Genomic DNA, 27,756 nt, shown 5'->3' with positions numbered 1-27,756 from the left:
CTACAAACTCCTGAGATGTGACATATGCACAGTCTGCCTATGAAATATATGTTGTTGTTCACATCTATTTCTCAGCATTTGCTGCCACCTTGTGAATCCGGCATAGCGCCGAGTTGAATCATAAGGAAGATAACAATCACTATCTACGGCTTCCTTTTTCTCACAAAAGTCGGCAAGTGTAGCTAAAGTTAATGCTGAAGAAGAAACCAAGTCAGAAAGAGCAGCGGTTTCTCGAATTTTGGTTGTGCGTTGCATTTCATAAGCGGGTGCAATTAATTTGAAAGAGGGATCTGCTAATATTGACGGCACCGTTGGAACATCTTTATTACTTGAGTTCACACCATTATCATGCTGAGAAAGGGACGCCTTCTATGGAAAGTTCAATTTGGGCCCTCTTCCTCTGAATTTTAATGCGGCATCATCATAGGCTTTTGCTGCATATTCTGCGGTGGAGAAAGTGCCCAGCCAAACCCTAACTGCTCTGTTTGGGTCTCTTATTTCTGCGGTCCATTTGCCCCACGCTCTCTCTCTCACTCCTCTGGAACGACGCCTTTTCTTTGGAATGCCTTGCTTGATTATATGTTTCTTACAATCTCTTCTCCTCCTTATAGTCGTTTCCTCATCATTCATCTTCGCTTCTGCACAGGTGCAATGTAACATTACCAAATATATTGGATTTTCATAACATTATTTTGAAATGGTTCTGCCACAAATAACCTCAAGTGGCACGAGAACTCTTGTCATTTATTACTCACATACAAGACGTGATACTTTGGTACCGCTTTGATATGAATCTTTTGTTTCGACTAGGTCATTATTATTACATCATCTCGCAGATTGTTCGATCTATTTAACTTCATTTTAATATTGATCAGATGTGTTAGTGCGGAATGCATTACAAAAGGCTTATTATAACAAGAGCTGCATTGCTGCAGCTGAAGTCCTGCCTATAGTGGAAAAAGAATTGTGATTAAGATTCTATGTCAATTAGGAAAAAATTTAATATAAGATTTTTGCCATTCCTAATTTTTACAAATAATAAAGATTAATTAATTGTTTGTTTTGTTAACATTTAAAAATAATTATAGGAAATGCAGCTGTTCATATATTTCTAAGAGCATAGATCATTTTTGACACAACTGAATTAGGACGTTAAACTATATCTGTTCATTTACTGGAATATCGCCATAGGAACATAGATGTGTTATCAGAAAAATAGGCATCAGGATTGTGCCTGCAAATACATGGAGAGCAAACTATTAAGTTTTTTTTGCAACTTAAAGTTCAACTTCAAATTTGGAAAAGCCTTATTTTATGTAGACAACGGAATTACATCATTAATTTGAATATGCAAAAAAAACTACTGAAAAATCAAAAAGGTTGTTCCCAAAAGATACTTGAATTACTATATATTAAAATAGTAATTCAATTCAAAAATATCAAACCTCTCGTAAAAGGTCTTATGGAGGAGGACATCGTCTACTACATTGATTTATATCTGAAAATTTCCATGTTATATTCAAGGTTGTAGAAATTATACCATTGGGCCCAACAATACCTCAAAGTTGTTTTCTATTACAAACAAGGGTTGGGTGTAGGACATAAATGAAGATAAATTTAAGAGAAGGAAGATAGGGGAGGATAGCGGCATTTTTCATAACTAATTGTGAAGAAAATCAATGATGTTGTTCTGGTTTAAGTGGCAAAATAAAGTTCAGCAAGGAGAACACATATATTTTATACCATTCATAAGGTACTTCTATATACGTGTACGAATATCATCCTCACTTTTCTGCTTTAGTTCACCTTCACCAAACCTCTTGTTATAGGGCAGGGCTCACTAAATTCATGGGTAAATGTGAAAGTTATTATTTTTCTTAAAGTGATTGCTAATCATTTTAGCATAATACTATTGTCTTAGAAGAAACTTTTTTATCATATTTGCAACACCTCTAATGGATAGGTTTATTTCTTTGCATCACCAAAATATTTTTTCACTATTTTCTATCAAAATATATTTGAGAGATAGCTAGTCATCTCGATTATTTTTACCAAATTAAGGGCTAAAGAATCCTTAAGCTAGCACTTGACTATTGTAGAAATAATGAAGACAAATAACAATGTGAATAAGGTCATCAAAGAAGATTTTTAAGAGATTTAATATTTTTACATTGCTCATACATTGTTCATTCAAGAAATTTGGAAGAACCACCCTCCATTTGATAGGAGCATAGAATCTGTTGAAAGCACATCAACAATAATTATCTAACAAAGGGGTACTACTAGAATAGCTAGCTAGAGTGTTGTAGCATGGTATTGTAGCACTTTGATGCTGATCAACACATCAGTAACAAGTCAACTTGCATCACTCCATTCAGATGAGGGCTGACCTCATGGATCAACAATTAACACCTATTCATCCAATGCCATGGCTCTTCTGTAGGGGTAGACTAGAGGAGTACAATATCAAGGAAATAATTTTTGTATTAATGAATTTCTTAGAATACGAAAGTGTAAAACATTGTTATAAATAGTAAACATAGGCTGAAGAGAAAACAACTCTTGGGAAAGATTGTGTGGAAGAAAGTGATGTAATCATAATGTGATCATGTGAATACACTTTAGATTTAACTAACAGAACAATTTTATAAGTGCAAAAGTTAAAAGAATAAATAGAAAGAGCATAGTTTAGGACCATCAAGTCACATATGTACCAAACTTGTTCAACTTAAATCATTCAATCACTTAAAGATCCAAAGGAATATGAAATAGTGTTGTGATGTTTTTAAATATTTTGTCAACACTCAATTAGACTGAATTCATTAGCTTCCAAATGTAGAATCAAAATTAGAACCAAACACTATAAATATCCCATAAGTTTTTCAAAACTACTAAAGCTAGAGAGGCAAAACAATGATTCCAAACATACCTACCAGTGGATAGAGAATTGTTATCGGTAAAAACAAGTTCATTCATATACTCCACAAAAGGAATCAAATTTCTTTACATAGAAAGCCAAAATAAAGAGCTTCATAGTTTAATCATAATCTCTTTTATTATTTTATCCACTAAATTTCTCACAAAATCATATTCAAACAAATTGATAATCTCAATAACAAGAGTGAATAGTTGCATAAAATCCTACATTAGAACTAGAAATTTAATATAGTAAGATTAATTTACCAAATTATACATTCAAGGCTACTAATTGCAATACATTTCTAAATTTAACCATGCAATAATTTTTGCATCAAAAATTCAAGAATAAACTTACCAATTAAATAGAATAAGATCAAGGTTAAGAAATTTTCCAAATGAGAGTGGAAACTATTGTTTATGGTAGAATTTTCAACATATCTACTTCTACCAATCCATAAGCTATACAAGAACAAATTAATCATGGTATTGAGCTCTACCCATGCCCTATTCAAGGTGGGTCAAATTCATTGAGACAATTCATTATAGCTAAAATGCATTAGGATTATCATAAACTAAAGGGAGGGACAAAGAAGAATGATCATGATAAAAAGAAGATGCAATATCCATATGTGACAGCTGCCCTCTCAAATAGTTTCCTAAAAAAAACAAAAAACAAAAAAAAAACATGTAATGCACATGCACACTACATGCAAAATGAGAAAGGAATAACCTGCCAAGTGGAGCATCTCTAAAATGCATATAATCATCCACTCATATTTTTCATAGTATTTTGATGAAAAGTTAGAAAATGACTACCAACAAAATTGGCTGTAGCCAATGAAAAAATAGTAAATAAAATTCAAAAATTCTATTTAATAAGAAATCTTGCTTGAGACCATAGTTTAAATCTAAAAATTTGAAGTTTGTGGGATTATTGAGACCGCAACTAATATGAAAGAGTAGATTGAAAACTTTAGTCCTATGATTAGAGATAGGGACTCAAAATTGACTTGTAATAAAAAGTAATCAGCCTAACCATTGTTTGCAAATCTCTCACACTTGACAAAGTTTGTTAGTAGCTCTCTACATCACTTTACCAAATTTATGCTTTCTCAAATGACAAAGATGCTAGAATTTATGCTTTATTCACACAGTTGATTCCTTTCTTCCTACCAAAGAAAATTGAATTATATCATCCCTTTTGGATTTGAAAAAAATACAAAAATACAGTCCAAGATTGAACAAATCTCAAAATAGACTTATCCCTAACAAGATATCAACTTAATAGAAATAAAAATTTATAACAAACAATAGTGAAAGACAAGTTAGAGCATGCAAAATATGAAGAAAAATGTAGGGCATGTGTATTATTGAACCATATGTTATAAAGAAATGTTTTCCATGGCATGCAAAATATCAGATTCATAAAAAGCTTGCAACTGTCAAATTATTCTAAGTTACATGTAGTGTTCAAAAAATGCCTTATGCTCACAAATAAAATTTACCATTTTTAGCAATAGGAAAACTAGAAATACTACCAAGAATTAGTAGTGACCAATCAAAAAATAAAAATGAAATAACACAATCACACTCTAATGAAATATTTTCTACCAACATAGGATAAAGAAACTATGCAGAATTTCTAATAAATAAATTAATACATAAAAAGTGATATGAAAACTTTAGTCTCCACCTATAAAAAGGTGGGACTAATAATTATATAGAGGTATTGAATCCTACTATGACACATAGAAATTAAGGCTAGGATTAATCGACAAGGATTAATCGACAACATCAATTTTTTTTTATGTATTAGAAAGTAGTAAAGGAAAAGGGAGTTGGACCAAGGATACAATAGGTTGAAAATCAGCCCGTAGTCATGTTAATAGTGATTCAACCTATTTCTTTTCTAAACATCCAAAAAAAAATTCCATCTTCCCAAAAAGATTATCATCTATCATCCTAGCAATAACATGAGTTCTAAACATCATATTCCAATGTTCAAACCAAAAACCATAATAGCAGTAAATCCTAAAGATCCTACTATACTTGGTACAATAAGTCCACTTATACGTAACAACCCTTTTGGGCCTAGAGTTCATAGTTAACGAAAACATAATAGAAATTGGAAAAAGAAAAAACAATAGCAAAAATTAGAAACCATATATATAGATAAATCATAAGTGAGATTATGTTAAATTTTATGAAACAAAATATTAGATTTAATTTTAATATACATAAATAACTATATTTCTAACTATTCTTTTATTGAGAAGGCCAAATCTATCAAAAATTTAATACAATTGGTCAATTGTCCCTAGAGCCAAATGCCCACCTACCTGCTTGACCTACAAAAGGAATGAATTTGATTCATTCAATTAGATGGAGAAACTAGAGAGTTAAACTAGAGGAAAAGCATAAAGCACAGAGTAGAGATAGAAAGATATTCAATAGATCAAATTAGAGGTTAGAGAATAGAAGAAATTTTTAGAAAGAAGATAGAGGCTGCAGTAACACAAATATTGATCTCCTTCTTCTCTATGAGTTTGTATTGTTTTGTCCTATGAAGTAGTGGTTGCTCAAGGCTTGATTTTATGCAACCATTATAGTTGTAAGTTTAAATTTAGAGTTTTATTAGTTTGAAGTTTTAGTGTTTTCTAGTTGAAGTTGAATGCTCCTAGATTTTGTAGTAGTTTAACCTAGTTGAATAGAAAGTAACCAAGAAGGCATACTTATTGTTGGTGTAAATAAGTATTTACTTATTACACTTACTTAATTTTACTTAGGTTAATGCATTAGTTTATTATTTTGTATTATTTTATTATTTTTATTTGTGAGACACTTAGGAGTTTGCACACCTTTTTGAGTTGTCATGTAGACAACACAGGAGTATGCAACTCTATTTTAGCACATAGTGTCTACAACACTATTTTGCATGTCACACTCTTGTAGGCTTATCCTCTAATCACTGCACTTACTTTCATGCTTAATGAAGGATAACCCATATATGGTGGACATGTGCTTGGTTGTATGACACATCATAGTGTTGATTATGAGGCATTCTAGATGTATCTTAGAGGCCTTTATATATAGGCACTCCTAGTGTACTTTTACATTGCATGAATTATGGCATATTAAATACATTATCATTTTGATCATACTCTCTCTCTCTTTGGTCTACTGTGTGCTTGTGTTTGAGTTCTTAGTTCCTAAGTGAATTTTTACCTTAGGTAAATTCTTACATGGTATCAAAGAAACTTGGAGATTTTCTCATCACATAGCCATTCGAGACCACACTCACTTCAATATCTCAACCCGAATCTAGAGTATTGAAGAAATTGGGAGCATCTAGAGTCATGTCTGACCTTTCCTTTGCATTTGAAATGCTGAACTGATGAAAATTGACTATAAACTTGGATATCTTGGCCCAAAGTCAATCATGAGGCAAAAAAATTTTGCAAATCGGAACCTAGAGGCCCCGATTTGTAGTATGGGTATGGTCATTTTTCATAGATTAAATTAATTTTATTTTAGATCTGCATTTTTCATTCTCTGCAATTTTATTTTCCATCTGAATATTTGTGGAAATTCAGAGAAATTTTTTTTAGCAGACCCAAGCAGTGATACCCTGGATCTGCCTTTTTTTGGAGAGTTTATATTTGCTCGCAGGAATATTGTTTTATTTCTGCAGGCATATTCTATTATCCTTAGCGTAGAGGCCATTTTGGATCTAATCTATAGCGGTTGCCTTTTAAAATCTTGGGCAGTGCTCCACATAACCTGATGGACTAAACACCTCTAATTGGCAATCTCCATCACACAAGCGGCAACAACCTCAGACTGGCCACCAACTGTCGGCTAGACTTGTTTGTTTAAATAGTGCACAAGTTTCATTTTATTAAGCACACTCTGTGCTCCCACTACCAATGTGGGAGTAATCGCAAAATTCTTGGCGGAGAAAATTCAGTGAGCACTTTAATATTCTGGCACTCTGTGAGCTATGCCCAACGACATGTGGAGTTCGCTCATACCCTCAAATGCATAGTCCTCTTTGCACAGTTAGTGCCACATGGTGCATTTTGATACACCCACAACACTCCTCAATCCTAGTGCATGGCATCTCTTCTACCCACATGGCATCTGCACAAAAGGAAACTTGGCATTTAATAATAGGAGACAATAATATTCTTTAATCCACATGGACATCCATTAATGCAGAGCCACATCAGCCGACCCCGCCACCACATCTGCCAGCGGAGGTCCTAATACGCACCTATATCATCATCCACGCAGGCATTTGTCACATGTCAGTCCCATATTGCCATATCACCTGTGGAAACCAACATACTCACCATGTAAGCATATGAAATTTTGACACATGTACTTTTCGTACAATATGGATGGCCAACTCAGCATGCCACATCAGCCTAGGTCCCTAATTTTTACTGATGTCATCAAAACACACTCTTAAAATTGACGATCATTTGACCATCATTTTCAGGCATTTTACAACTATAGTGATGGCCATTTGACCATCAAATTTAGACTCACAATTTTCCTTCCAGACCCCTCTCTAGATTGCTTTTTAGTTTGGCAGCCTAAATTTGCGAGCTCGTATCTCGAACATCTAGACTCTAATTTAGGTGCAATTTTTTTTGAAATTGGGTAGAATTTCATCAATTTTCTAGTGGCGGTATTTTTTTTGGGTTTTGGTGCACAAATTTTGCAAAAATTGCAATTTTTGTCAACTGTACCTGCATAATCCTATGTTTTGCAACTTCAAAAGCTCCGTACAAGCACATATGGTCACTTTTTCAAGTTTTTTTTTTTTAAAGTGCATATTTTTTTTTCTACTTTCAAGATCTAAAGTCAGATTCTAGAGTTTTGTGGACCAATTTCTCACTTTCAGAATTAAGCCTTCTTTAGCATTGTAAAGCTTTGATTCTTTTTCAGAATTGTTGTAAATCTAAGCTATAGTGCTTAAGTGACAGATTTAAGCCTCATAAGGTAGTTATAAAAGAAAAATTAGAAAGTCCACTTTGTTCATTTTGACAAGTGGCCCATTGTAAATGCACTACTTATAAAGTGCCAACAACATCTTTTTTTTGGGGGGGTGTCTTTTGATTGAGTGAAAAGGGGGGGGGTGTGTACTGTGTATTATGTGTCTCTATTTTGTGCTCTTTCATTTTTTGCATCATGGGTTTTAAATATCCTCCTCTAACTTCACGCAACTATTCTACATGGAAAGATATTGCACGGAGTAGATTAATGGAAAAAAGTTTATAGTCTTTATGTAGATGGTACAATTACCAAACCTACTAATGCTAAAGAACTCATTGATTGGCAAAGACAAGACCAACAAGCTTTAGGTGTTATCAAGAGTTGTGTACATAGCAATCTTCTCTTCCACATTAAAAATTGTTCAAACTCTAAAGAAGCTTGGGATAAACTTGAATAGTTGTATGGTAAAGTTGACGAAGAAAAGGGATTTCAAATTGAGGATGATCTACTTCTCTTGGATCCTAAGAATTATGATACAACTCATGATTACATCATTAAAGTCAATGAGTATAGGGCACTTCTTAAAGATTGTGGAAATCCCATGAAGGATGATAGGTTGATTCATCACATCCTCAAGAGGCTACCTTTTGAGTATACTAACTTTGTTTTGAGTTTTAATACTCATAAGTTGACCATGGGATTTGCTTACCAGAAGCCTTCCTTTGATGGATTTGCACACATGTTGATTGTTGAACAATCTCACTTGGTGGATTTTGGACTTCTCAATTCATCTAAGACCAAAGCCTTTGTGGCTAGTGATGATCACAAATCAAGTCGAGGAGGGAAAATAAACAACAACAAGAAGTAGTGGAAGCAGAAAACACAATCCGAGACACAAAAATACTCCTCTCAACAAGGCAGCTCTTCTTCAAACAAGAAAGGAAGTAATGAGAAGAAGGAAAAACTTTTTGTGCATACTACAAAAAGCCAAATCATGACGAGCATCATTGCAAAACAAAAAGAATCGATGAGCTAGAAAACCTATTCAAGAAGAACAAGATTCAAGTGCTAGGTACTTTTAAGGATTCAACTCCAACCTCTTTGAAGGGTAAAGGTCAAGCACTTATGGCAAACACTAGTTCTTCTTTGGAATGGATACTTGACTTAGGTGCATCTTACCATATGGGTTCTTCAAAAGATGACTTTTGTTCATTGAAGTAATCAAAGGTACCACACATCTTCATGGGAGATGATGCTAAACTGGAAGTTGAAGGGAAAGGACATGTGGAAATGGAAAATGGGGAATTCAAATATGTTCTCTATGTTCCAAATCTAAGCTCCAATCTCCTATCAGTTTATAAAATCACTCACCTTGGAGATGGTCATAAGGCTGAGTTCCTTCTTGATTCAGTGAAGGTGCGAAGTCTCAAAGATGATTCATTGGTAGTAGTGGGGAAAGCCAATGATGACAGGAGGCTTTATTCCTTCTCCCACTTTATGCCTAAGAGTCCTTCCCAAGCTTTGTTGACTCACTCTACTTCAAACATCAATTTATGGCATGAGTGGTTTGGTCACTTTGACTTCCGCTCTCTTCAACAACTTTGCTCAAAATATATGGTCAAAGGTCTACCTAATATCAGCTTTTCTAAGGAAGAATGTTCATCTTGTTTAGTGGATATGAATCTCAAGGAGAAGTATGATAAAGGAAAGTCTTCTTGAGCTCTAGTTTTTTTTAGCTAGTTCACAAGGTATTAGCAGGACCCTTTGCAGTGACTTCAGTCAGCCAAGGCTGCTACATACTCAAATTTGTTGATGACTTTTCAAGATTCACTTGGGTCTTCTTCCATCATCATAAGAATGAATTAGTTCATAAGCTTCAAGACTTTAAGACTAATGTTGAACACAAGTCAAGAAAAGCCATCAAAGTACTAAGGGTGAACAATGAGAATAGATATGTAGAAAGAAGACTTAAGAACTTTTGCAGAATTGAGGGGATTGATATTCAAAACTCACTAGCATTCAATTCGCACAAGATAGATTTTGTAGCTATGAGGATTAGGACTCTCAAGACCATGGCAAGTTGCATGATAAAGGCAAAGTCTCTTGATCCTACACTTGAAGTTGAAGCCATTAGCAGTGTTACTCACATACTTAACAGGTCTCCTCATCCAGTCTTCGATGGAAAGACTTCTTTTGAGGCTTGGTGTGGTAGAAAACTAGTTGTGAGTCACCTTAGAGTCTTCGGTTGTCCAACATGAGAAAAACTTTCTTCTAGGAGTTGCAAGGCACCGACACCTAGCCCTTGTACCTTCATCGGTTATGAAGACAATGTGAAGGCTTATAGACTAATGGATCGAGAGACTCATGAGATTTTTGTGGAGAAGGATGTTCATTTTGAGGAAAGTTCATCGAGCTTATCCTCTACTCCTCTCCACACATATACATAGTGGAAACTGATACTGACACCAGTGATATTGCTTCAACAGGTTCAGACATGTGGTGTTCTATTGACAGTTGCAGTGAGAGGGCACATCCATCTAGTCCACATGCTTATATTTCCATAGTGAAAGGTCCATCACATCATGGTACATCTCATCTTCTAGCTACAACTTTAGTTGAAAAGGGAGACAGACTTGAGGACTTACATCTTCTCATTGATGAAGGCAATTCTTCTACAATTGTTGTGAGGGCTCACTCTAACCCTCATGTCCATTGTCTACATGATCAATCTGCATAGATTGGTGTGATTGTGGATCCTTATGAACAAAAATTAGTGGAGGTCTCTTTGTCAGTAGAGGAGACATATGGTTTAGTGGAATAGGTTCAACAGACATCCTTGCCAGATCTACATTCATTCTTTTCAGCACAGTTGGAAGGGGTGAACATCAACATCAGTACAAGGATACTTGATCAAGTTTCAAGACCACCAAACATCTTCAACAGTGTACCTTTTCCCTTGTTTCTTCCTAAGGGGAGGAACACATTTCTGCATTCTTGGACCAGCTTGTTCATCAGAGTGGCTTTCACTTGTCAGCATTCTTCTTTTGAGGGGGGAGCCTATTTTGTTTCTCTTCCTTCTCTTATTCTCTTATGTACATACTAGATGTATGTAATAATGGAGGGGTCTTGACTACTCCATCCATCGATGCATCCTTATTTATCTCTCTTTTTGGGGGAGGGTTTTTCCCATGAGGTTTTCCCTCTTTCCTCGCTTTATGAGAGAATGCATTTTCATTATGTACATGGTTACCTAATATGGCCTAGTAGCCAGGACCCATTATGCATCTTCATCCTAGTTTGTTAGCTTAAGGGCATTCCCTAAGTTGCACTTAAGGGGGGGTGTTGGTGTAAATAAGTATTTACTTATTACACTTACTTAAGTTTACTTAGGTTAATGCATCAGTTTATTATTTTGCATTATTTTATTAATTTTATTTGTGAGACACTTAGGAGTTTGCACACCTTTTTCTATTTTCATGTAGATAACACAGGAGTACGCAACTCTATTTTAGCACATTTTGTCTACAATACTATTTTGCGTGTCATACCCTTGTAGGCTTATCCTCTCATCACCACACTTACTTTTGTGCTTAATGGAGGATAACCCATATCTGGTGGACATGTGCTTGGTTGTATGACACATCATAGTGTTGATTATGAGGCATTCTAGATGTATCTTAGAGGCCTTTATATACAGGCACTTCTAGTATACTTTTACATTGCATGAATTATGGCATATTGAATACATTATCATTCTGATCATACTCTCTCTCTTTGGTCTACTATGTTCTTGTGTTTGAGTTCTTAGTTCCTGGGTGAATTTTTCACTTAGGAAAATTCTTACACTTATTAATCTAGTTGAGTTGGTTCTTTGTTGTCTCATCTTTAAATTCACTATTGCATGGTGTTTTGTACTTGAGAAGCTCCATTTTTATCCCATTTTCATTTTAATGGTGAAAATTTTAGACAAAAAGTGTGTTGCTATAATTCTCAGTTCACTCTCTAACCAAGCCCACTCAGTCATTGTATTGTTTTCGTGTTGAGCTTGTTGAGCTCCCCCCCCTTGTAGACTGAGCTCTCTCAGTATACTTTGTGCCAAGCTCCTTGTCAAGATCACTTGGTATACACTTAGCTAACCCACCCCATTATTGTTGAGATCACTTGGCTCCATCATGTATTGAGTAACTTGACACCATCTCGCCACCACCAATGACCCTCTTGTGCCAAGAAAAACTGTCACTTGGCACCTTGGTTATCGAGCAAAATTTAAGGTTTGGGATTTCTATTTTTACATGGTATTAGAGCTTTGAGGCTCCACATCTATAGTGAGTTAAGAAAATTTTTTTCTAGGTATATTTGACATGGTAGGAGATCAAGGAAAGATATGGTAGTAGCTATTGTCCTTTAATGGACAAAATTATGATACACATGCAAATAAAATGTAAACCATAATGGTAGGTAATGATTTTTGGGAGTTTATGATTAATTGATTCAATGATATTATAGTCCTAGCACAATATTTTTCCCTTAAAAACCCATAGAAGACTTAGGGGAATGAGTCAAGGAGAAAGGATGTGAAAGCATTAAGTTTTATTAAGGCAACAATGATAGAGATAGTTTTTCCTAGGATTGTAGCAACAAATTACTCAAAGGAGCCATGGTATATCATTATGAAAAACTTCAACGGGATTGATAAGGACAAAATAGTAAAGCTACAAATGATCAAAAGGGAATTTGAGAACATATAGATGAAGGACAATGAACCTATTGCATAGTTTAGCTCACGAATCTCCATTTTGCTAAACCAAGTCAAATCAAATGTAGAAGATTATGAAGAGAAAAGGGTTGTAGAAAAGATATTGAGTTTACCTCAGAATTATGACCATTGAGGAAGAAAAGGACCTTACCACATTGACCATGGATGACTTGATGGGAACTCTTCAAACCCATGAGCACTAGATCATCAAATCAAAAACAACTTCCCAAGAGCAGTCTTTCAAGACTTAAGAGAATTCAAGAGGTAGGGGAAGAGGAAGAAATGACTCTGATAGAGGCTCAATAAGTAGAGTTCATGGAAGGAATGGTCAAAAAAATTTTGGTGGAGAAATCTTATGATGAGCATGAAAACAAGAGGGAGCAAGCACCTCTCAAAACAACTCTAGAGGAGGCAAGAAGGGTTACAACTTCAATAAGAGCAATGTAGAATGCTACTACTATCATAAGTATGGGCATTATTTTAGTTAATGTAAGTAGGGTGATCAGTCAAAGTAGATTGCTAATGAAGCTAATGTTAACATGGGAAATGCAAACAATCCCATAGCCTTCATCATGTGCAAAATTTGTGAAGCAGGCAGCCCTGAGGTATTGTATTTAGATAGTGGTTGTAGCAACCACATGAGTGGTAATGAAATTTTATTCTCTTTCATTGATAAGACTTTCAAGTCTAAAATTAAGATGGGAAATAATGGAACCATTTCCATAGTGGGAAAATGATCTATCATGGTCTTCACCAAGAAAGGTGAGAAAAAGGAGATATAGAATGCATATTTTGCACTTGGTATAAAGTAAAACTTAATGAGTGTTGGACAACTCATTCAAAATGGATATAAGGTGCTGATGGAAAATGACAAGTGTGTTATTCATGAGAAGGATGGGAGTAATATATTACTTGCAGTTGTGCAAATGACAAAGAGCTAGATGTTCCCTTTGAGGATAGAGGCATGCTTCTCTTCTTAAATCAATGTTGCACCTCCCAAGCATGTATTTACAATAGTCCACCAGCAATCAACTCTTAAGAGAGTGATTGAAGACCTTTCCAAGCTTTTGCATCTCAGGTATGGACATCTTGGCTTTGCTAGTTTAAATTTGTTGTCCAAGAAAAGAATAGTAGATGGTTTGCCAAGAATATTAGATTCATATGACAAGTGTGAGGCTTGCATTCTGGGTAAGAAACATAGGCTTCCCTTTAATTGTGGAAATTCTAGAAGGGCTAGAGAACCATTAGAATTGGTGAATTCTGATTTAGTAGGCCCTATGAAAACTACTTCTATTTGGGGGAGTACTTATTTTATGACATTCATAGATGATTTCAATCAAAGGACATGGGTGTATTTTTGGAAGAAAAAATCTAAAACATTTGATAAATTTGTTAAATTTAAAGCCTTCACTGAACAGGAATGTGGCCACTATGTAAAAGACCTTAGATCAAATAGAGGAGGGGAGTATACCTCCAATTTGTTTGTAAATTTTTGTAGTAAAAATGGCATCAATAAAGATCTTACAAATAGTTATACTCCACAGAAAAATGGAGTGGCTAACATAAAGAATAGGACCACTACTAAGATGGCTAGAAATATGATGACAGAAAAAGTGCTCCCAACTAAATATTGGATAGAGGCTATAGCAACAACAACATATTTGATTAATAGGTGTCCTGCAAAGTTAGCTCATGACAAGATTTCTTTTGAGGCATGGTCAATGAATAGATGGAAAATTGAGAAGTTGAGAGTGTTTGGATGTGTAGCAAATGCAAACATGCCGAAGGAACAAAGACAAAAGCTAGATAACAAACATGTGAATTTTATCTTCATGGGTCAGAGCTAAGAATAAAAATTTTATAGGTTGTATGAACCAATCGCCAAGAAGGTCATCATTTCACAAGATGTGGAGTTTCTTGAAAATTAGTCATGCCATTGGTTGGTTGATGATCTTCAATCACCTCAAGTAAAGTTCCTACTATTGATGAGGAAGAGGAAGACATTGGTGATGAGCAAGATGATGGAGAAAAAAACATAAATTTCAAATGAAGGTAAAAAGGAAAGTAGCCCCTTACATGCTGAGTGAAAACTCTAAGCATTTCAAAATAGCCCTAAGTTAGTATGAAAAATAATAGGAATAGTGGTACTAAATATTTAGATCCCACTCTAGCCTTCCTATTGCCAAGAAATACTAAAGCCTAAGTGAGATATACCGAGAAGAAAGGTATGAGGAAGATTATGATGAGAGTGTAAATTTTGTATTATTTTCTCATAGTGACCCAACTTATTTTGAGGAAGTTGTAAAGGAAGAGAAATGGTGTAATTCCATGGATGAGAAAATAAATGCTATTGAGAGAAATGGGATATGAGAGTTAACTACTTTTCCTCCCAAGACGAAAGTAATTGGAGTGAAATGGTTTTACAAGACCAAGTGCAATGTTGAAGGAAAAATAGATAGCATAAGACACATTTAGTGGTCAAGGGGTACACACACCAATATGGTAGAGATTATGATGACACATATGCCTTAGTTGCAAGAATGGAAATTGTGTGTGTTTTCATAGGAATTGCAACCCAACACAAATTGAAGGTATATATCAAATGGATGTGAATTTTTCCTTCTTAAATGGTGTATTAAAAGAAGTATATATGGAGTAGCCACCTAGTTATGAAGTTGTAGGTGAAGAACAAAATGTGTATAGATTGAAGACAGCTCTATATAGGCTCAAGCAAGCTCCATGAGTATGGTATAATAGGATTCATTCATATTTGATTAGCAATAGCTCTAGAAAAAGTGATGGTGACCCCACCCTCTGCATCAAGGGAAAAAATGGTTATGTGATGATTGTTGTCTTGTACGTTGATGACTTAATCTTCAGTGGAAATGGCAATTTTCTAATTACTGAGTTTAAAGAGGCCATGAAGAATGAATTTGTGATGGAAAATCTAGGTCTCCTCAAGTAATTTCTAGGAATAGAAGTAAAACATATGCATGATGGCATCTTCATATCTCAAGAAAAGTATGCAAAAAGATTTTGGAGAGATTCATAATGTAGAATAGTAAGGCAGCCTCAACACCAATAGTAGTAGATCTAAAGTTAGCCAAGGAAAATCATAGCAAAAGTGTGAATCCAACACTATACACAAGTATGGTTAGAAGTTTAATTTATTTGAAAGTAGCTTGGTTTGATATGATGCATGCAATAAGTCTAATTTTGAGATTTATGTAAGCACCAAAGGATTCACTTTGGCAAGCAAGAAAGAGGATCCTAAGGTATGTGAATGGTACCAAGACTTTTTAGATTTTTTATACTATAGATAATGATTTTAGGTTGGTTGCTTACACTAATAATGATTGTGCTAGAAGTTTAGATGATAGGAAGAGAACTTTTGGATACATGTTCCATATATGATCAGATTCAATTTCATGGCTATCACAGAAGCAAGCAATTATTGCTCAATCTATAGTAGAGGTTGCATACATAGTAGAAAATGTAGCATCATGTCAAGCTATTCAGTTAAGAAGGATTTTGATAGATTTTAATGAAAGGCAAGAGGATTAAACCACAATCTTTTGTGACAATGTCTCCTTAATTGCACTATCTAAGAATCTAGCCTTACCTAGGAGAAGTAAGCACATTGAGTTCAAATATGACTTCACCAAAGAGTTGGTGAAGAATAGAGATATCAACATGTAATTTTGTAAGTCTTTAGCTAACATACGTATTCACTATGCTATTGGGCATTAGAACTTTTGTGCATTTAAGAATGAGTCTTGGTGTAGTTGATTTGGATTAAGACTGATACTTGTTTTGTTTTGCTTGGGACAAAGGGAGAGTCTACAAAATTTATTGTGGTTGGTCAACTGCCTCTAGAGCCAAATGCCCACCTACCTACCTAACCATCATTTACTTGATAGGTGAGTTTGAAATCCAAATGAGAGTGAAATTTTTTACCTTAAAGACAAAATGAATGAATCTGATTCATTCAATTAGTTGGAGAAACTAGAGAGTTGGAGCAGAGGAAAAGTGTACAGCATAAAGCAAAGATAGAAAGATGGTCATCGAATCAAATTAGAGGTTAGAGAATACAAGGAATTTCTAGAAAGAAGACAAAAGTTGCAACAACATAGGTCTTGATCTCCTTGTTCTTTACAAGTTTCTAATATTTTGTCCTATGAAGCAATGATTGCTCTAGGCTTGATTGTATGCAACCACTAGAGCTATAAGTTTAATTTTAAAGTTTTACTAGTTTGAAGTTTTAGTGTTTTCTAGTTGAAGTTGAATACTCCCAGATTTTGTAATAAATTAACCTAGTTGAGTAGAAAGCAAGCAAGCAGGCATACTTATTGATCTAGTTGAGTTGGTTCTTTTTTGTCTCATCTCTATTCACTATTGCATGGTGTTTTGTATTTGAGAAGCTTCATTTTTATCCTCTTTATATTTTAAAGGTGAAAAGTTTAGACATAAAGTCTGATGGTAGAACGCTTAGTTCACTTTCTAATCGAGCTCACTCAGTCATTGTGCTAGGTTTTTATTGAGCCTGTTAGGTTCCACCCCCCTTTGTAGACTGAGCTCTTTTGGCATACTTTGTGCCAAGATGCCTACTAAATTCACTTGGTATACCCTATGTTAGCCTATCCCATTTTTATGGAGCTCACTTGGCTCCTTCATGTGTCAAGTAACTCAACACCATCTCCCTACCACTTAGTACCTTTGGTTGCTAAGAAAAATTTAAGGATTATGATTTCTATTTTCACAAAATCAACTGATTAATCTCTCAAATGAACTATATGAATATTTCATTTGATAATTATTATTATGTCAAATAATCATTCATCATATTTCTATTCATTAGACAATAAAGTTTAAAAGATGAATCATTGTTCCATAGTTTTCAAATATTCAACTTGACATAGATGAAAGATGATCATTGTACCCTTATTAAAATGACCATTTTACCCTAATTATGGTTGTGGCGACTTGATGCTATGACTTGTTATTGTACAAATTTTGTATCTAATAAAATGATAGTACAAACTTGCAAGAGTGAAAATAGATTGCATATGAAGTGGTAACTCAATTTGATCACTATCAAGTTTTCTTTATCAAAAAAAAAATATCAAGACCTTTATCAGTTGTAGAAAGTGGGTATTGTTGTTTATCTGGATAAACAAACATGACCAAACTAGGGTTATTTCCTTCGATAGATCAATTTTTTTAACAAATAGATCATATTTAGTTTTTGTATGAAACTCACTCAACTTTTTAGGACTACAAATAACTAAGAAGAAGAACATGTATAATGCTAAAGAAGTATGTACTAAGATTTGAAGGATGAGGAGATAGGGGCGATCACCAATTTTTGAGTTGACATAATAGATGTTCATTTTCATATTGTTCTAATAATCTCCACAGAGTACACAATTCATGGGCAATGCATCCTTTTTACATTGATCCATGGAGAAGATCTGGGAATCGTTATTGCCAACATTTACATTTCGAGATCCTTTTTGGATTTGATCCATTACTTGGAAGTTCTATTTAACAATGTTCCCAAATATTAATTTAAGTATTTTTTCATACAAATTTAGATTACATTATTCACTAATCTAATTTTAATCATTTTCATAGAAAATTTTAAAGAGGTGTATAGTAATTAAATTTATGAATTTAATTTCAATATTATCATATGTAATTTATTCCTATACCAATATGATAAAAGGTTTTGTCTAGAAGAAATGATAAATGTTTTTGTATAGAAGTAACATTTATGTATGTATTAAATGTTACAACATGCATGTGCATGACTAGAAAAATATGTGGTAAATTGATCTACATTTTAAACTAATTTTTTGGAAATATAAATGATTGTATTTTTTAATTTAAAATAAGTCAGTGAATCACCTCTCAATGCAAATCTAGAACATAACCATTGACATTGAATGTTGCTATCAATAGAATCATTGAAATCTTGCAATCTATTTAATAAATCTAAGCCAATAGGAGATGTTACTAACAAAGGGAAAAAATTAAAACAAAATGGACACTGAAAATATAACTGCTTAGAAGTGAGCAACCTTAAATTTTAGTGAATGCAGTTTTGCATCTTATCTTATCCTTTGAAAAGCTATCTAATCAAAGTTGTGTTTGAATCACTCAACCCACAACAAGAAAATGAAGAAACCTCCTAAGCTCCACCTAAGGTTACTACATAAGATAACAAGGGTTTCAAGTGCTAAATATTAAAAAACTAAATCCTCATAATAAGTCCTTACGATACTTAGCCTTTAAAGATATAAAAATGTCATATTTACTCTATGTTATTTGATTTCACAAAAAATATTTCATTGATTTTATCATAGACATCTTAAATTCATTCTTCATTTCATCAAAAAAAAATTTCATCAGTTTCACCATTTCCTCCAAAGATAATATCACCCATAAATGAAACAATCATCAACAAACATGCAAGATGTAGCTTAGATAAAGATCCTTAGGATGGAGGTGAATAATTTGAAGAAGATGGTATTAGAGCTAGACCTGACGATCAATACCCTCACATATTTCTTTGTCAAATTCATGCATGCACTACCACCCTCCAACTCTTGCAACATGAGAAGGTGGTAGCTAATAGTTTGTAGATTCTCTATAGGTTCCTAATGGATGACTATTTGCATGTGCTACTATTGAAACTAATCCCTCATGAGGAGAAGAAGGAATCAAAATTAAACCTCACTCTGTGTTATTTATCTTATGATTTTTTTAATATGATTAATTAAAAGGCTTGTGTGATTGTTAAGAATATTTGGATAATGGAAACTGTTATGACTATAGTTAGTTATGCTACTAGTTTAGTTTCATCTCTTTACTATTTTAATGCATGGTTAGATAGATGGATGCTTAGCTCTATTTGTAGCATTGTGTTTTTGACATTGAGTATCAGTGACTAATGTGTAGTTTTGGTTGTCAATGGGCTATTAATTGACTAATAGTGACTCTATCATTGGTTTTCTTCTTTGGTTTAGTCACCCATTTCTTACTACTTCTTAATATAAAAAATAATAATCAACAAACCATCTAAATTTATCCTTAAGCACATGTTATTGTATTCATTATATTTCTTGAAGTTCAAACTTAGTAAATATTTATCAAACCTCATGTACCATGCTATAGGCACTTTCTTTAGTCCATACAATATCTTAGTTCATCTACATACCATGTCTCTATCTTTATTAAATGGGTATGTATGTATGTATGTATGTATGTATGTATGTATGTATGTATCTATATATATATATATATATATATATATATATATATAGACATATATATATATATATATATATATAGACATATATATATATATATGTCTATATATATGCATATATATTTATATATACGTATATATATGTATATTTATGTATATATAGATACGTATATATATATATATATATATATATATATATATATATATATATATATGTATGTATGTATAAATATGTGTGTGTATATATATAGATATTTATGTATACATATATATATACATATACATCTATATATATACATATGTATATATATATACATCTTTATATATACATATATATACATGTGTATATATGTATATATATACATATACATACATGCATACACACACACACACACACACACACACACAAACACACACACACACACACACATATATATATACATGTGTGTGTGTGTGTTTCTATATGTATGTATGTATGTAGGTATGTATATTCGTCATATATTCATCAAGTTCATTGTTCAAAAAAGTTGACTTTACATCCTTCTTATATACCTTTGAATTCTTGTTAGATGCATTAGCCAAATAAATTCTAACTACTTCTAATCTTACTCTCGCTGTGACGACTTCACTGACTTGATGAACAAGTTGTTGCAGTAAAGTTTTGGGTCCTATAAATACAATTTCTCCATTTTTTTATTTTCCCCTAATGTAGGGCTAAGAATACAATAATAACAACCATGTGTGGGGAAACTAAAGATTCAAAAGGAGTAAAAAAATATAAATATAGACTTGGCAATTGTTACACTTTTGATTTAGGTGTGACATTCAAAAGTGTGATTTAGATATGTGTTGATTTTTTGAACAATGATTTACTATACATTATTATGGACATTGCAATAAAATAGGTGAGTATATAAGTGATATTTATTTTGAAGGTAAAAATTAAATGTATACATAAGGTAATTAAATAGCAATGAATAAATTTAATATTAAGAAGTATTGTACAAAAACAAACAAAAAGTCAAATACTAATATTAGTGAGTGTGAGAATATATTGAATATTAGGACACATGTGAATATATATAGTTACCTTCTAACAATATTAGGAGATTCCAAAAAATGAAACATAAATATGAGTAAGTGGAATAAGTTTTCTCTATTAATTTTTGAAATAACTAAAGTATTTCTTTCGTACAAATGTAGATTTTTTCATTCTATTATAATTTTAGAAAATGACATAGAAAATTATAAAGAGGTGTACAAACATTAAATTTAAGATTATTTTGAAAATTAGAATATGTAATTTATACCTATACCCATATGATAAATTTTTTTGTATAAAAGTAACATTTTTTATATGTATATATGCACTGAAAGTTAAAACATAGATATACACAATGAGAAAAATATGTGGTAAATAAATATACATTTTAATTTTATTTGTGGACACATAGATGATGGTATTATTTTTATTTAAGATAAGTCAAGGAATGACTTCAATCCATTGCAAATCTTAAAAATAACAATGACACAGGCAAGGTAAGAGTAATTAGGGCCAATGGCTCACCCAACTATCCAAACCACCCTGCAAGAGTTAACACAATAGAAAAAACAACACAAAATAGCAACCAAAGGAGAGAGAAGAGAAAATACTTCTATTGATTCATCAAAATATCTTCATACATGCCTAGCTGTAAGGCCTTCTAGGTTATGGCCAATTACAAATACATGCACATTTAAAGATCAAACTTCTTCTTCGTCAAATCTTACCCAACTCTAAGCCTAAAATCTCTATTTATACTTGCCAAAACAACTTACAGATCATTCTAGAACATTACATAAGAGAAAGGCCAACACAAGATCCTATCATTAAATTCATGATCAAAATTAAATACGCAAGTTAGCTCCCACTAAGAACCAAAAACAAACAACTCAATACCCACTAGATAACTCAACACCCACTAGGAAACTAGCACTCAACATCCACCGAGTAACTTGGCACCTAAAGAAACACTCAGCATACACTGAGTACCTTGACACCTAAGGAAACACTTGACATCCATTGAGTAACTTGGCACCTAAAGAAACACTTGGCATCCATTAAGTAACTCGGCACTTGAAGAAACACTCGACATCCACTGAGTAACTCGGCACCTAAAGAAACCACTCAGCATCAACTAGAGGATGAACAAAAATGGGCAGGATAACAAGGCAACCTAGGATGCTATTGCATTAGACAACTAGGGTTGAAAGAAATGATTCTCCTAAATCATTGAGATTTCCCAACCTGAGCTAAATCCAACTCAAACTGAGAAATCCATGAAACATCTTTAATAGGTCTATTTTTCCACTTCATCAAATATTCATAGTAATCTTTTCCTGTTGTACTCTTGCCAACTCTTTGATCCAATATCTGTTCAACTTCCTCAATCTGTTTCTTAGGATAATCATTAGGTACAACAACTTCATCCTCTAACTCATGATACTTATACAAATCAGTAATATTAAATATAGGAGATATATCCATGTCATCAAGTAACTCAATTTCATAAGAATTACCACTGTTAAACTTCTTTAGGATCTTACAAGGTCCAAATTTCTTCATCTTTAGCTTGCTATATGTTCCAACTATGAATCTTCCTTTCTTTAGATGAACTATCACCTCATCACCAACTTGAAAATCATGGTGTCTTCTAGACTAATCAGCATTCTCCTTATACTTCTGATTGCTTTGTTCCAACCTCAACTTCACTTCTTTATGAAAAGATTCCATGCAATCAGAAAATTCCTCTCTTGCAATGCTTTTCTTTTCTTTACTAGCAACATCTCTCAAATTTGATGTACCTCTAGGATGCATTCTAGTAATAATCTCAAAAAGTGTCTTCCCTGTACTCCTATTCATAGAATTTTTATATGCAAATTTAGCTTGTGCCAATACCATCTCCCAATTACTCAGGTTATTCACAACTAAACATCTCAGTAAATTACCTAAGCTTCTATTCAAAACCTCTGTCTATCCATCTCTTTGTGGATGGAATGTAGAACTAAACTTCAATTCAGTACCCATCTTCATCCATAAAGTCTTCAAAAAATAACCAACAAACTTACTGTCTCTATCTAAAATAATGCTTCTTAGTAATCCATGCAATCTCATAATCTGTGTAAAGAAAAGTTCAGCAACATGCTTAACATCTGATGTCTTTTTAAATGGTATGAAATTAGCCATCTTAGAAAATTTGTCCACTATAACAAATATAGAATCATACCCCTTCACTATTTTAGGCAACCCAAGAACAAAATCCATACTATGTCAGTCCAAGGTTTCTCAGGAACAATAATAGGTGTATACAAACCAATATTTTGACTCACTCCCTTTGCAACTTGAAAAACTCCACAACTCTTTACAAATTTTTTAACATCCTTATACATTTGTGGCCAATAATATTTCTCTTTCAGTAAACTCAATGTCTTAGCAATTCTAAAATATCCAGCTAACACACCACTATGATTTTCCTTAATCAAATTCAACCTCATAGGACTTCTAGGAATACACAATTGAATGCCTTTGAACAACATACCTTCTTGAGTAAAATACTCATCATACTTACTTATGTGATCTATCGTATTTAGTGCTCTACAGTCTCTCCATGCCTTAGAAAAATTAGGATCAACATCATACAATTCTTTCATTTCATCAAAACCAAGAACTTCAACCTTCATTTTAGTCAACAAAGTGTTGGATTGTCTTGTTGGAAAAAATGCTTCTGAGAGGGGGGTGTGAATCAGAAGTACTAGGCTTTTCAACTGTTTCAAATCCTTAATAACATATTTTTGAAATGAGCATGTATGCATATAAACTTTAAGCAATCATAAGAAACAAATATGCATCACCACATAACACTTAAGATTTGGTAAGCCAGAAACCCTCCAAAAATAAGAAGGTAAAACTGGGGTGGGGATGATACCCACAAAATCACTGGAGTAATAATGTTTAACCACTTCTGATGGTCTGCCTTATTAAAGGCCTACCCTATCAAAGGATTTACACTGTATCAATAGTGACCTGGTTAAAGGATTTCAAACACTTTACATGAAGTGTTACCCTGTTATAATATTTAATCACCTATTGAAAGGATTTACAAAATAGCTGCTAAGCTAACCTGTCATCATAGGGTTTACTTTCTAATACAATGGCTAAAGAGTATTAGGTATGATAAACCTGATGGCTTACAATCCTTCGATTGCTGAATACAGGCACTTGATCTGCTCTTCTGTGATCTTGATCCTTTATGATCTGATTCTCTTCTCTCTGATATTAGACTTCCTTATATATATATATTTTCATGCTCTCTTTGATCTCAATCTGATTTTGTCTTCCTTATAAAGGAACTCGAAGACTTAGGGTTAGGTATGGATCTATGATCCATATTTAATCTCTGATATTTGCTTATTCCTTGCACATCACTTATTGGTTGCATGCCTTCTCCATTTTTCTTATTGGCTGCATGTAGATTGCATAGGAAATATAAATGATTTGTTCTTATCACTTAGATCCTTCAAGATTTGTCTTATGTCAGCTATGAAAACATTTTACATCTGAGTTTGTGAAGTTTCAAACTCATATGTTGATTCTGTGTTACTCGACACTTACTGCTTCATAATTCTTGACACCTTTTGTAACTCGGCTTATGTACATGCTCCTATCTTGCTCGGCATCCTTTAAGATTTGGCACCTGAATGATGCTCGGTACTTGGATCATGCTTGGCACTTGTACTCACTTGGCACCTGATCTTCACTCAGCACCTGAAAGCTATTCGGCACTTGAAGATTACTCGGCACCTGATGTCTTTTTTGACTTGGTTCATGTTGTAGCTCGGCATACATGATGACTTGGCTGTAATGTAGAATGTAATTAAGTGTGTTGGCACTCAATTGTCTAAAACCACTATGAGGTTAACAATCTGCCCCTTTTGAAATGAGAGACAAAAAAACTTAACTAACCTTATGAGTACATGTACTAAACTTACTCGGTATATAAAGAGGTTGAAAAACCTTACTCAAAATTGCAAAATGTATATGTACCTCAAAATTTGTGTAACTCCCCCTGAGTTGATTGTGCCAGTATCTATGCTATCTTGTGCTATGTATTATGCTCCTTTATTAACTCATTATTTCCCCCTATGTATAATATCTATATCCCCTTCATTATATCTTTTCTCCCCCTTTTTTGACACTTACATCAAAGGGTCCTAAATAGTAATGCCATGTTTGGCCAAAAATGTCTTGTTTACCTCAAGGAGTATTTGGAGAGCTGCATCCCAATTATTTAAGGCAATATCCAATGACTTTTTTTGGATTGCAAGCTTTACTACAAGATCAACAAGTCCTTCATGTGTGTAAATATTGGGATCCTTCTTCAAGACTATTTCTACATACAATTGCTCCTTGTGCAATACTTCTAAGTGAGGAGTTATGGAGGCTTGAATTTGCATCAACTTTTCTTTGATAGTGGCCTCCTTTTCTAATAATGCAGCTAATTCCCTCTGAGTGTGTAAAGTATGAGCAAATTGTGTTGCACTTTGTGCAAGATCGGAGGGTAGTTGCATGCTAGAGAGTTTTAATTTACTCTCAAGATTCAAATTTTTTTGATTTATTTCATGTGTGAACTTGGAAAAATCACACAATTTACTGTAAAGGGAGAATATGTTCCCCAATACACTTTTTAAATTTTCTAATTTCTTAGCTAGGTCAACCTATCCCAAAATTATGTTATTATCTATTTTCTAGTTGACTTTGCCCAAAAACTTCTTTTTTGACCATTCCAATAGTTTTGCATTAGTATCATGATCTTCATTATTTACTTGATCAACTATATCAGATAATTGCTCAAGTATTGGCCTATTTGCATTTGGAGGTTGAAGACTAAAAGCATCCATGAATATATCTTTTATTTCATTTAGTGCTCGCTTGTATTTGTAGTCTTTTCTTATTGCCTCTTGTCTCATCCTTTTATCCAATGCACTTTTTATTTCATTCATCTTCTCTTCATTGAGAGTGCTTGAATCACAATAGGGTATTTTGATTTCTTCATCAAGCTCAGGAATACCATAATGGATGGTCTTGGCTACCCTTGTAGAACTTGAACTTGGAGTACTGGAATATAAAATTATCTTTTTAGTACTCTGCTCATGATTGGGTTTTGTGGGAGTTTCTATTTTTGGTAACTCAACTAAAGTTTGTATTGCAGACTCCTCTTTATTTTGGGTTTCTTCCTTCTCCTCTTCTTGTTGTGTTACTGCTGCTAGAGGTGTACTCACTGTTGTCCTTGTGATAACCTCTATTGTTGCACTTAGCTCCTGATGAGCTTGAGTGCCTAATCTCAAGGTGGTGATGGAGGTGGTAGAAATGTAAGTCCAGTAGTTTGAGTGATTTGAGGTGATTGTTGTGATGGCACCTTGACGTCTTTAAGTTTATCTACTAACTTTTGAAGACTATCAATACTAATCAATATTGGATTTGTACATAATTGTTCTTGTAGATTCATTTGGTCAAGGATCTTGGTAAGATTCGCTGCAGTCAGTGGATTGATGTTTTGACAAGTGGTGTCAACAACATCCTTAATCTTTATGATTTTTGCAGGTGTGGTAGGTGAGTGAGGCGAGGTAGGAGGTGAAGGATTGTGTCTTGCACACTTTGCTATTCATCAGTTCCTTTTTCTTTATCTTTCCTTTCCACCTCTCTTTCTTTCTTATTTTCCTCTTCTTCAACCATTTTCTCTTCTTTAGTTTTCTCTTCTCTCCTCTTCCTTCATTCTTCTAGTTTGGTAACAGCTTCTTCTTTGTATATTTCTTCAAGAACATCTTCAAATGTTTTGTACAAGTTTTTCCATACTCTTGTTGTTCTCTGCACAACTTATTCAACTTTTGTTTTGTAGAATGGAGAATGCCCTATATTTGGGTGTAAACATTTTATTATGGCTTTTGGCTGCTTGAGTTACCTGTTCTTTTGTCAAATTAGGAAATAAGTATGATAGGGTTGATTCCCTCATTTCTTTCTCCATCATTAGGTAGAAATGCCATCTGTCTTCTATAATTTTAGACAATTCCTTTGGCAATTGTCCATCTAGTTCAAGAGGTGTATACTTGAACTGTGCCATAAATGCATAGACTGATTCTTCTATGCTATTTTGTTCCTCTTTATTGAACTTATTGTAATCAATATTTTTCATTTCATTTATGTCTCCATTCCTAATCTTCTTACATAATATATCAATTGAAGATTTAGGAGGACTTACCTCTTCAATCTAATCTTCTTCATCAGTATCAGGTTGGGCCACATATCTTTTCCTTTTCTTTGGCTCTTCCTGTGCATTTGCATTTTTCTTCTTTGTGGCTTCCTCTTTAGCCTTTTGGGTAGAGGCCCTTGTTGTAGCTCTGGTTGTTGACTTCTTTGGTGTTTGCATGACATCTTTCTTTGGTGAGGGTTGAGAGGCAAGAGAGGTCTTTGTTTTCCTTTTAATGACTTTTCCTTTGATAGCTGCTTGGTTTTTGTTTCCTCAGCACTCTCATTTTTCTCTTCACCTTGTTTCTGAGTTAGTTTAGGTGGCTCTTGTTTTGGCTCACCTTCTTCTTCTCCTTCACTGATCTCTTCTTCTTCATCTGCTACACTTGATTCTTCAATACCAAATTTCTTCTTTACCTGCTTTACCAGTTTGCCCTTTTTCTTTACTGCTAACACTGTCTTGAGTTCTGTCACAACTCTTGATTTTACAGTGTCATATGTCCCAAATTCCTTCTCAGATTTATCCAT

At 33.7% G+C, this 27,756-nt stretch overlaps 1 pseudogene; it reads right to left on the bottom strand.

The window, feature by feature from the left end:
• LOC149539104 (uncharacterized) lies at positions 1 to 27,756 on the bottom strand (annotated as a pseudogene).

The sequence above is a fragment of the Cupressus sempervirens genome, chromosome 9 (assembly GCF_028749045.1).
Source record: "Cupressus sempervirens isolate cs-2001-9-10 chromosome 9, ASM2874904v1, whole genome shotgun sequence".
In the NCBI taxonomy this organism is placed as follows: Eukaryota; Viridiplantae; Streptophyta; class Pinopsida; order Cupressales; family Cupressaceae; genus Cupressus; species Cupressus sempervirens.
The sequence above is the reverse complement of the archived record's forward strand: the minus strand, read 5'-3'. Positions and strand labels throughout refer to the sequence as shown.